This window comes from Peromyscus leucopus, unplaced genomic scaffold, assembly GCF_004664715.2.
Source record: "Peromyscus leucopus breed LL Stock unplaced genomic scaffold, UCI_PerLeu_2.1 scaffold_60, whole genome shotgun sequence".
NCBI classification, from domain to species: Eukaryota; Metazoa; Chordata; class Mammalia; order Rodentia; family Cricetidae; genus Peromyscus; species Peromyscus leucopus.
This window is the reverse complement of record NW_023505508.1, coordinates 18,420-30,515: the sequence shown is the minus strand read 5'-3', so window position 1 is coordinate 30,515 and position 12,096 is coordinate 18,420. Positions and strand designations below refer to the sequence as shown.

Genomic DNA, 12,096 nt, shown 5'->3' with positions numbered 1-12,096 from the left:
ATATGTTAATAAATAAAGTTGCCTGGGGATCAGAGCTAAAGTAAGCCATTTAGCAGAAGTCTGGCAGTGGTGGCACACACCCTTAATCTGATCACATGGCAGGCAGAGTCTCTATGTGTTCAAGGACACAGCCAAGCGGTGACCCTTGAACCTTTAATCTCAGTATGACCCATAGAGACCAGGAGGTCTGTATAGACAGGCAGTGACGAGGAAACCATGTGGTTGGGTTTAAAGCCAATGAGAAGGTAGAACAGAAAGGCAATAAAAAGATGGGTCACAGAGGAGAAGGTCTCACTCATGGGAAGGACGGCAGCAACTGGTAAGCTAAAGGCTTCGCTAGTGCTCTGGTCTTTTGGGCTTTTAACTCTACATTTGGCTTTGTGTTTCTTATTTAATAAGACCATTTAGAATTTCATCTACACAGTGTGAAGACTCATCTGCAGATGGGTCATTTGTATTAACCTCCCACTACTGAAAGTTCAAGAGAAAATGAGGAAGAATGGTCAGAAAACAATGTCAGAGTTTGAATCTGGAGAGAAGTACATTGAAATGTTCTTTTTGGGACATGACATAACCGATATACAGATCAACTCAAAACAGCTTTGTCTTACACTAGACTTTCACAAGATCAAGCCAGTCAAGATTCTGGCATGAACGAGGAAGCATCTCTCAAGGTCCCGGCACCAGCTGAAGAGCAATCGCCATGGGTGGATGCGGGCTTGTGGCTGCTGGCAGGTTGCTCACGCCCCAGTAGGTGTCTTCACACACATTCACAGATGGTCAGTCCTACTTGGACTCAGTGGGCTAATAATAATAATTTTAAGAGACATTAAATGAAGAATAACAATAATAATGATGATGAGTACCACCAGCATGAGGTGGAGGGTGAATATAGGTTTCAAAGAAAAAATAACAATAATATTTAAAAAATATTTATTTTCAATGTATTAATTCTAAAAGATATACTAAGTTAACTCTATTTGTGCCTATGGAACATTACTGTGGAAACAGCATAAAGTGTGCAATGTAAATTTAAGTATTACAAATGGTCGCTTAGTTTTTCTACCACTGTGCCTTCTCTGCTCTTCTTCTGAGGTATGCTTTTGGTCTTCCATGACAGATTCTTTTAAGAAGTGCACATATTTCACCAAGTAAAGTACATTGAACATTTAGGGGAAAAGCTATTGCTATAATGAATATACATTAGTGATGAGAAAATACTTATTTTCATTTCCCCAAGCAATAGTTTGAATTAAGTATAAACTACAGTGGAAATATTTAACTTATCTTTCCTGCTTAATAAAGGATCTCTCTCTAAAACAGGTGTTTGGGTGTGGTTTTTGCCTAATCAGAGGTCTGGGAAGCAGCCTCCACTGTTTCCCCTTCACTTACATATTCAGATTTATTTCATATATTATTTATATCATTCATTTGTTCATTTCTTTAATATACTTCTGAAGATAAGGCAAATTAAATATGGACACCTGAGAGGTGTGGGAGCAAGGACTTCTTCATTGAGTATCGGAATCTTACCTGTTGCTCAGATTTGATAATGTGTGTGTATTATTACCATTCTACTAATCCTTTTGCTTACTATACATGTAGTTGTCTGTTTATAACAGGTAGGGTTCTGTTCTTTGCAGAATCATTCTATATAACAAGTATATTTTAAAATGTACTACTTACTTTTCTCTAGATGCCTTATTACATTTTTTTTCTGCATCATTGTTCATATTGGATGAATGGGGAGCTTCTGTGGAAGATTCCTGCAGTCCATTAGGGTCTCACACACACTCTGTCAAAAGAGTATTGGTAACATATTTTAGAAAGGTCTTATTTGATTTCTAAGAACATACCTGAATTCCTAATTTTATGACAAGTGCACTTGAAATTCTATGTAAGTTTATATTGAAGACAAAGACGTTTTAATAGCAAATCTATTGTGCCCATTAAAGTTTAAATCTATCCTTCATTTCTCATGGCACCTTACTATGTAAGAGGTGATAAGAAGAAAGGAAACACATTCATAGGATATGACCTGATGCACAATATTAACAAAAACAAAAGTAACTACTTGAATATAAGAATTGTTAACACTAATTTATATTCCCAAATGAATTAGGAGGATATTTATAAAATAAAGAAATGCCTCCACTATTATCAGGAAAATTTCTTTAAACAGTGTGGTACTTCGAGTGCAGTTGGGCCCCATAAGCTTATAGGAAGTGTTGCTATCAGGAGATGTGGCCTTGTTTGGAGGAGGTGTGACCTTGTTGGGGGAAGTTTGTCTCTGTGGGGGCCATTTGAGGTCTACTATGCTCAAGCTATACCCAGAGTAGACACGGGCTCTTTTACTGCTTGCCGATCAAGATGTAGAAATCTTGGCCGGGCAGTAGGGTCACACGCCTTTAATCCCAGCATTCGGGAGGCAGAGCCAGGCAAATCTGTGAGTTCGAGGCCAGCCTGGGCTACCAAGTGAGTTCCAGGAAAAGGCGCAAGGCTACACAGAGAAACCCTGTCTCAAAAAACCAAAAAAAAAAAAAAAAAAAAAAAAAAAGAAAGAAAAGATGTAGAAATCTCAGCTCCTTTATCCAGAACCATGCATGCTGCCATGCCCACCCTGATGATAATATACAAAACCTCTGAAATTGGAATCCACCCCAATTAAATGTTTCCCTTTATAAGAGTAGCCATGGTCAAGGTGTCTCTTCCCAGCAATAGAAACCCTAACTAAGATAAACAATATTGATTTGATTTCTATTTAATGTGGTAGTATTGTGTTCCCCAAAATATTGTGTACCCTAATAAACTTATCTGGGGTCAGAGAACAGAAAAGCCATTAGATAGGATAAGCAGTGGTAGCACACGCCTTTAATCCTAGCTTTCCAGAGGCAGAAATCCATCTGTTCAAGAATACAGCCAAGTATGGTGACTCATGCCTTTAATACCAGAAAGTGAGCCTTTAATCCCAGGGAGTGGTGGTAGAAAGCAGAAGGCATGAGGACCAGAAACTAGAAGCATTTGGCTGATTAAGCATTCAAGCTTTTAGGTTTTGAGCAGCACAGTTCAGCTGAGAGCCATTCGGAGATGAGGACACAGAGGCTTCCAGTCTGATGAAACAAGATCAGCTGAGAACTTGGCCAGGTGAGGTTAGCTGTGGCTTGTTCTGTCTCTCTGATCTTCCAGTGTTCACCCTAATAACTGGCCTCAGGTTTGATTCTATTAATAAGAACTTTTTTTTTTTTGAGACAGGGTTTCTCTGTGTAGCTTTGCACCTTTTCCTGGTACTCACTTGGTAGCCCAGGCTGGCCTCGAACTCACAGAGATCCGCCTGCCTCTGCCTCCCGAGTGCTGGGATTAAAGGCGTGTGCCACCACCGCCCGGCTAATAAGAACTTTTAAGACTCCTGCTACATCTTCCCATTTGTCTCCCTTTAATTTTGTTCACCTGACTCATTGCTCTAGCTAATACACTGAGCACAATATTGAAAAGGAGTCAGGATGGTAGACAACCCTGTCTCTTCATGACCTTAAAGGGACTCATGTTTTCATCCGTTGAGGATGATGTTGGCTCTGAGTTTCTTATAAATATAATTTTAATTGTGTTGAGGTATGCTCCTTCTTGTCTTACACTCTTTGGACTGTTATCATGATGGTATATTGGATTTTTGCAAGGGCCTTATCTACATGTTTTGAGAAGATTAGGTGACTTTTGCCTCGAAGTCCATTTCTGTGCTTTGTTAAATCTATTGAGTTGTGTATTTCAAACCATTTCTGCATCTCTGAGATAAAAACAACTTTGGTCATGGTGGATCATCTTTTTGATATGTGTCTATTTTCACTTTGAAAGTTACTTTATTGAGCATTTTTGAATCTCTGTTCAAAGGCTGTTGTGAAGGCTCTTGGTTGCTCTCCCCATCTCTAATATTCAGGGCTTAATATCACATAGTAAATATTCACTATAATGTGAATTACAACTTTTCGGTTCTATTTTAAATTTATTTATTTATTTCACACCCCAACCACAGATTTCCATTTTACCTCTACTTTCTGTATCACTCCCCACCCTGTGCCCCATGTACTACTCAGTTTCTATTCATAAAAAGGCAGGCTTCCCATGAATGTCAACAAAACATGGCGTAAAAAGTTCCAGTAAGACTAAGCACATCTGCTTGTTTTAAGGCTGGGCAAGGTACCCAAGTAAGAAGAATAGATCCCCAAAGCCAGCAAAACAATTAAGAAAACTCCTGCTTTCACTTTTAAGAGTCCCTGTCCCGGCCAGCAGGGTCTTCAGAAGAGACCCTAGAAGGGGGAATGGCAAATAAAAGGGACAAGAGACACAAAGAATTGACAGCAAGACAGTATTCTGATCAAGCTGTGAAATTTTATTTTTCTCAAGTGGGTTTTATAGTAAGCAGACCAGGAAACTTTCTTTGGGAAAAGATCAGGGGACTGTTGAGTTGCCAAGCAACCCAACCACAAAACATTGTTACTAATGGTCAGTGTAGCAGAAAGATAAGGAAATGTTAAGTTATTTTCTAATAACTCAGGACTTGTCCAGGCATGTCAAAAGTTTCTGGTTAGTGGCTCAATACTGGACAACAGAAACTTAACTCAGGCAGGCAATATGGCATGGCTCTTACAATTGTCTTCGGCAAGTCCCACAAGAAGAAAGAGCTACCTAACTGCCACCTATATGCAGAGGGCCCAGGTCAGTCCCATGCAGGCTCTCTGGATATTGTTTCCATCTCAATGAACTCCTATGAGCCCAGGTTAACTGATTCTGTGGGTTTTCTTGTAATGTTCTTGACCCCTCTGGCTCCTACAATCCTTCCTCCCATTCCTCTTCAGGATTTCCCAAAGCTAGCCCTAATGTTTGGTTGTGAGTCTCTGCATCTGTTTCCATCAGTTGTTGGGTGAAGCCTGCTTGATGACAATTGGGCTAGGGCCCAATCATGTTTCTATTCTGGTTCTGGGTACCTCACTTGGGATGATATTTTCTAGTTCCACACATTTGCCTGCAAATCTCTTTCCTTTTTCTTTTCTTGTTTTGATTTTGGTTTTTGTTTGTTTTTGATTCTTTAATTAATTAATTTATTTATTTTACGTCCTAACCACAGTTCTGCCCCCTCCTCACCTCCCAATCCCTCACTCCCCATCTACTTTCTGTTCCCACTCCCAATCAACTCCTCCTCCCTTTCTGTTTAGGACAGGGCAGATTTTCCATGAGTATCAACAAAACATCACATATCAACATGGCATACCAATTTAATGATGTCAGTTTTTTTAAACAGATGAATAATATTTCATTATATAAATGTATCATATTTTCTATATCCTTTCTTGTGTTATTGGGCATCTAGTTTGTATCCAGGTCTGGGCTATCATGAAAAAAGCTGCTCTGATCATAGTTGAGAAAGAGTCGTTGTAATATAATCAAGCATGCTTTGGTATATGCCCAAGAATGTTATAGCTGAGTCTTGAGGTAGATAGATTCTCAATTTTCTGAGAAATCTCCATAGTGATGTCCAAAGTGGTTGTAAAAGTTCTCACTAGCAAGAGAGAAATGTTCCTCTTCCTCCACATCTTCTCCATCATGACCTGTCACTTTTGTTTTAGATCTTAGCCATCTTGATAGGTGTAAGATAGATTCTCATAGTAACTGTTTCTTGACCTTTTGAGATTCTTCTGTGGAGACTACTCTGATTAGAGCTGTATCCCATTTTTAATTGAATTATTTGGTTTTTTGATATCTAATTTCCTGAGTGTTTATATATTTTGGAAATATTCTCTCTGTCAGAAATGAGGTTGGTGAAGATCTCATCCCATTCTGTAGGTTGGCATTTCATCCCATTGATGGTGCCCTTGGCCTTATAAAAGATTTTCAGTTTCATGAGGTTCCATTTGTTAATTATTGACCTTTGTATCTGTTCTATTGCTCTATTCAGAAAGTTGTCTCCTGTGCCAATGGATTCAAGACTATTTCTCACTTTCCCTTCTATCAAGTTCAGTGTATCTAGATTTATGTTGAGGTCTTTGATCCACTTGGATTTGAGTTTTGTGCAGGATGATAGATAAGAATATATCTGCATTCTTCTCCATGTCAACATTCAGTTATAGCAGAACCATTTGTTGAAGATACTTTCTTTTTTTCCTTTGTATTATTTTGGCTTCTTGGTTGAAATTCAATGTCTATAGGTTTGTGAATTTACAAGTGAGTCTTTAATTCCATTCCACTGCAAAATACTAGAGCTAACAGACATTATGACTAACATGGACCCAACAGAACTCCTGAGACCACTTCATCCAAATACAAAAGAAGATACGTCTCATGGAACACTATTCAAATTAACAACATATTTGGTCACAAAGCAAGTCTTATCAGATAATAAATTGAAATACACCCCTGCATCCTATCAGACCACCATGGATTAAAGCTGGATTTCACCAACAACAGAAACGACAGAAAGCCTACAAATTCATGGAAACAGAACAACTCTCTAGTGAATTATGACTGAGTCAAGACAGAGATAAGAAAGAAATTAAAGACTTCCTCAAATTCAATAAAAATGAATGCACAACATATCCACATGTATGGACACATTAAAGCGGTGCTAAAAGGAAAGTTCATAGCAGTAAGTCCTGCATAAAGAATTATGAGAGATCTCATACTAGAGACTTAAGAGAACACTTGAAAGCTCTGGAAAAAACACACCCAAGAAGGGTAGACTGCAGGAAATAATCAAACTGAGGGCATAAATCAATAAGATAGGAAAAACTTTTCTAATGAATTTAATTCAGAGGATAGCACTTTCACAGCATTCATTACAGAAAGAGACTCAAGGACAAATACCATGTGATTATGTCATTAGACACAGAAAACGTCTTTGACAATATCCATCATCATGATGAAAATCCCAGAGAATCTAAGAATGAAAGGGGGCATATCACAACATAATGAAGACAATAAAATGCACACACACAGATAACATATCGTTAACACTCAAATCATTCCTTTTAAAATCAGGAACATGACACGGATGACCATTCTTCCTCCTCCTGTTCAATATAGTACTAGAAGTCTTGACTAGAGGAGTAAGACGAGAAGATACAAGAATGGAATGAAGAGGTGAAACTATTTTCATTTGTAAGCAATATGATTCTAGAAAAGAAGTAACTTGTTTTTTGCCCAGAAAACTCCAATGGTTGATAAATACATTTAGCAAAGTAACAGGTTCCAATATGAGCCTCCAAATCAGTAGCCTACCTAAAAAGAAACACTGCACATACTGTGAATGAAACCAAGAAAACTATGCCATTCAAAATATCCTCATAGTGTAATGAATTAGAATAAATGTCATCAAAAAAGTGAAACTTTTACAAAGAAAGTTGTAAGACAGTGAAAATAAGAAACTAAAGATGTTACCATAACTTGCAAAGATCTTCTATGATCATTATTGTAGGGTTAATATTGTGAAACTGGTCATCCTAATAGAAGCAATCTATGTACACCACATGATCCTCATAAAATTTTCAGTGCAATGTTCACAGAAAATGAAAAAGAATCTTTAAATTCCAGATGGAAACATAAAAGATCAAAAATAGTAAAACAATTTCAAACCATGGAACAAAAACAAAGCAAAACAAAAAGAACAAAAACCAAAACTGATGGAAGCATCACCATTCCGGATTTCAAGTTAAAACACCTCGTTGTAGAAATAAATAGAGCATGGCAGTGGCCCCCAACAAACATACTGGTTGGTGGGAGAAAACTGATAACCCACAAATAAGTCCACAGTCCTACAGTCACTTGATTTTAAAAGAGGTCAGCAGTTCACATTGTAGAAAACAAATGGTGCCGGTCATATTGGACAGATGCAGGTGGATGAATGAAATTAGGTCCTTATCTCTCACTCTGCACAAAACTCAACTTCCAATGATCCAGATAATGCAACATAAGGCCTGAAGGGTACAGATTAATGATTAACTCATTTGCAAAGCTAAATCGTTTCTGAGCAGGTCAATGGTACAAACACTATGAACAAGTAATTGACAAAGTTATAAATGGTACCCCATGAAACTAAAAATCTTCTGTGCAGCAAAGGACACCATAATTTGATTGACAAGGCAGCATGGAAGAATGGTTAAAAGTCTTTACACATTGTACACAGGAGAGAGGGTATGTAGAATATACAAAGAATGCATTATTACTTCAAAAGCTGATCCATGATATTCACATTGAATCTTATCTTTACCCAGGTGTGTAAATACATTAAAAATGGAGCAATTACAATTTTCAGACATTTACTTACTATATATCAAAGGAAATACTTAGCTGTGTCATGGGATTCTAAGAATATTCTATAATAAAGGATAGATTAGATGGTTTAATTTTAATATTCAATTATTAATTTTTTGACTGAATAAGGTGATTTAAAATGTAGCATGTGGGCCTATGGCAAAGTCATTGATGCAAACAATAGGAAATGAAAAATTAAAATTAAAATTTTACCTACAAATTCTTGATTTTCTGCACTCATCAAAACTTCTCTCATTTCTCAGTTTACATTCTGTTATTTCTTCTTCTAGTTCTTCTGAAAATTTTATATCCTTTACATAAAAAAATAAACAACAATTAGGCAAAAATAATAATCTATAAAAATAGAAATAATTTAAAGTTAAGGTTTTATTTCTTATATGTTATTTCAATTAACCACATAGTACAGGTGTATATTTACATCCTCAAGAAAACTTGTAATTGTAGAAAAGTCAACACTTGTACAGGCACTACATATTGGCCAGTTTTGAGTCATACATGCTTTATATGATTTGTTAGGAAACTCATAAACAACATATATGCTTTCATCCACATATGAAGATAATGTGGGAAAATAACACATCAAACCTGTAAACTATTCTTGCCTTGCAAGAGTAACTTTAAATAACTCACTGTTCAGGCTGGAGAGATGGCTCAGAGGTTAAGAGCACTCACTGGCTGTTCTTCTAGAGGTCCTGAGTTCAAATCCCAGCAACCACATGATGGTTTATAACCATCTGTAATGAAATCTGGTGCCCTCTTCTGGCCTGCAGGGATGCAGGCAGAACACTGTATGCACAATAAATAAATAAATATTAAAAAATAACTCACCGTTCATTACATCAAACTTGTACTTGGTTTACCACACATTTTTCTGTGAACAGGATAACACACTTCCACTCTGCACTGACAAATTACTCTTTTATGACTCATTCTGTCACATGGAGTCATTCTGTACTGTACATCCTTTTTTTCCCCCAATAAAAATGGCTATTGCTGTCATTGTGGCTGCCCTGGGTCAAGATAATGCTTAAACTCTTCTTTGCCACTTAAACTTGAACCCACTTTGTTATAGTTGTATCAGTTTTCCCTCCTTGACATGTAGGAACTTTTTTTGGTTTCCTGTTTTCTTTTCTTTTTTTTTTTTTTGGCTACACATGAGACATTTACTAATGTTCTATTGTATTTACAGTTTAATATGGCAACCAAAGTAGCGAGCACTTGGGCAGCAAGCACATCATTCTACAGTTATAACAGCTGTAAAAGCAAGGAGTACAGAATGTTAGGGATCCTCTCAAAAGTTCCACACTAATTCTCGGTTCCTGACCCTCTGGGATTCTAGCCACAGTTTTCAGAGTAACGTTTAGTATTTAATCTGAATCTGTCTTTGCCCTTTCCATTTTATGTAATGACAAACACCTTCAAAATTCCTTTGTACACAGAACTACAGAATGAAAAGGTAATTTCTGAATATAGACTATGAAAAATTAATGCTTATTCACCAATTGAGAACATTTTTTTTGTTAACACTACAATGAACTTTGCACTATGGTTTTGCATCCAGATGTTCACACACAGTACAATTAAACATATTTCTAGGTTAATTTGAACAGGAAATATGGATTACATGCAGAAATGCACTCATAACCCAAGTTTTGACTTTTGAAACAACCCTTTTCAAACAGCCAGCCTTATGCATAGCTTACACTAATCTGTAATTTCAAATCTGCTTTGAGATGGAGAAGGAAAAAAGCAAGATTGCCCCCTACTGACTCCAGGGACATGGCTCATGCTATTTAAAATGACTGCAAACCATATATAAGGCATTATTAATCATACATCACAGACTTGATTGCAAGAGCTTTTTCAAACATTAACCACTAGAATTCTGCTTTAACTATTAACATTATACACCTAGGAACAAGTAGAGAGAAATGATCTTTTTCAACAGTACTTTATTTTTTTAAAGCAGGTGACGGTCCCTCCACTCTGGTGGTGATTCACTTCCTGCAGATGCTCTTTCGCTTCTCGAAGGACTTCATCAGTGCATGAAGGCCTTTGCCAGAAAACATCTTCAATAAATAAAGAGAACTCTGGTCCTCGGGAGACTTGAGAAAGTTTCTGGCATCTTCTGAACTTTTGCATAACTGATAAATCCTCGGAGAAACAGGAGAAAGCCTAAAACCAAGAACTCCCACCAGAGCCAGTACTGGCCATCAAAGTATCCAGGGAAATAGGTGGAAAACCTGACAATAAGGATCCACTTAATTAGAGAGAGACCAAATCCTGAGATGGCCCCATACCTTCCCACAGCCGAGGTGGTCAGGCAAAAAGACAAGAAAAACCCAATCTAGTTGAAGAGGAATGCCATGATAAAAGTTAACATAAAAATCCCATCGTTTCCTATCCTAAGCTGATCAGTAACATCAAAATCATCCCGACCCACAAAATCTTCATCTCTTCCAGGAACCAATGGGATCGTGGCCTCAGTCTTGGTTCTCTCAGCCTCATCATAACTGGGCAGTGTTGTAGCCACTTTGTAAGATGGGGGCTTTGGAAACCCAGATTCACCTTTGTAGTCAAAATATGCTGCACTCTCCGCAGAAATGCTGCTGTATGGTGGAGGAACATCACTTGCAGTCTGCTGGGGTTCCCCCGCTCCTCTTCATTCTGCAACTGCTGGTACCCGCTGCCGCAAGCCGGCTCCACAGCCGCCAGCACCGCCAATGCCAAGGCCATGGCACAGAGGGCCTCAGGGAAGGAGGACGAAAGAGCGAGCTGAAGGGGCGCGGACGCAGCGGCCAGCCCAGGGTGGAGGGCTGCTGCTAGTGGCTAGGATGCTCTCCTAAGGCAAGGAGCGCTGCCGCCAAGGCTCCGCCCTCCTGTTTTCTTTTAATTACTTTGTGTAATTCTGATAGGTTTTGACTTTAGGTTTTGAAAGTAAGTAAGCCATTCCAGACATGGTTTCTTTACTAACATAATGCCTGTTCTGACATAGAGAGATTTAGTTTCAGACAATAGACTACAGAGAAAGAAAAAGATTTAAAAGCAAGTAAGATGTGCATCTAAGTAATGGGATTTTCAATGACTGCTCTGCCATATGAGAGTGTGTCCTAATTTATTTTAAAAGATTATAGATATGGTTTAAAATCCCATTCCTATTCCTTGTAAATAAATTACAGTGCACTACAGATGAAGGGAAGCAGAGCACTATGAGTTATAAATAACACAAAAATTGACTTTTCTTTTTTGAAGATGTGGTATATTGTTTGTCCAGCCCATAACAGAATCTCTGAGCTCAAATATGTCTCTGCTATGGTCTTTCTGGAAGCTTTTCTATAGGTGTGCATTCTGAGACCCAGGTGTCCAGAAATGATGTTCAAACTTTGGGGAAGTCACATTAGTCTCATGATTGACTTCTAGAAGTCACTAAAACAAAGGGATTGCACATTGGAAAGGTTAAAGTGATTGAATCTGAATATTAAACATTGAAGCTGTGCTTACATTTACAAATAATTTATTTTGTCCTTGTGAATGTTTTGAAGCATGTATGCCAGTGAGATGACATTGCTTATGTTGAACTCTGTCACCACTATCATCAAGATATAATGGGCATCAGGAAGTCTGTGTGCATTTGAAAGGTACTAACAGGCATTGATCAGAAGAAGGTGGCTTACAACATTTACCTGGTTGGGATGGGTGTGGTTGAGACTCAGGTTTGGAGATTGGATGTGAATAATCCCTCAGCTGAATGAATTTTGAAATGAGATATTTAATTGA

General features: G+C 37.9%; 1 long non-coding RNA gene and 1 pseudogene across 1 annotated transcript; both read right to left on the bottom strand.

Annotated features, from left to right (window-relative positions):
- Positions 1-202: 202 nt before the first annotated feature.
- On the bottom strand, positions 203-8,603 carry LOC119087253. Its single transcript, XR_005090678.1, has 3 exons — positions 8,512-8,603; positions 1,687-1,795; positions 203-804 (listed from the first exon to the last, which is right to left on the bottom strand). It is a non-coding gene; the product is annotated as an uncharacterized LOC119087253 (long non-coding RNA).
- A 1,725-nt stretch (positions 8,604-10,328) lies between these two features.
- On the bottom strand, positions 10,329-11,070 carry LOC114704343 (annotated as a pseudogene).
- Positions 11,071-12,096: the final 1,026 nt, after the last annotated feature.